Raw genomic sequence first — 712 nt, forward strand, 5'->3', positions numbered from 1 at the left:
CATAAGGAGGGACTGCCCTATGCTAAAGGCTCAAGGAAGGGAAAATGCTCAAGCACAAGCAAGTGGCCCAAATCCCGATGCTCCTAAGAAGAATCGCTTCTATGCTCTCCAATCCCGAGGTGATCAAGAGAGTTCTCCGGATGTTGTGACCAGTATGTTACAAGTATTTTCAATTAATGTTTATGCATTGTTGGATCCCGGTGCCACTTTGTCTTTTTGTAACCCCTTTAGTGGCTATGAAGTTTGATAGCTTCCCGATGTCATAAATGAACCCTTTTCGGTTTCTACCTCGGTGGGTGATTCCATAATTGCTAAAAGAGCGTATAGGGGTTTTCCCATATCATTGCCCAATAGAGTCACTTTGGTTGATTTGGTGGAACTTGATATGTTAGACTTTGATGTTATACTTGGGATGGATTGGTTTCATGCTTGTTTTGCGTCCATAGATTGTAGGACCCGAATTGTGAAGTTTCAATTTCCTAATGAACCCATTTTAGAATGGAAGGGAGGAAATTCCGTCCCTAGGGGAAGGATCATTTCATGTCTAAAAGCTTATAAGTTGATTTCTAAGTGTTGTCTCTATCACATTGTGAGGGTCAAGGATCTTGAGTCCGAGATTCCTCCATTGGAGTTGGTCCCCGTAGTGAAGGATTTTCCAGAAGTCTTTCCCGATGACTTACCCGGGATTCCTCCCGAACGAGAAATAGATTTC

Source organism: Solanum tuberosum, unplaced genomic scaffold (assembly GCF_000226075.1).
Source record: "Solanum tuberosum cultivar DM 1-3 516 R44 unplaced genomic scaffold, SolTub_3.0 scf00612, whole genome shotgun sequence".
Lineage (NCBI taxonomy): Eukaryota > Viridiplantae > Streptophyta > Magnoliopsida > Solanales > Solanaceae > Solanum > Solanum tuberosum.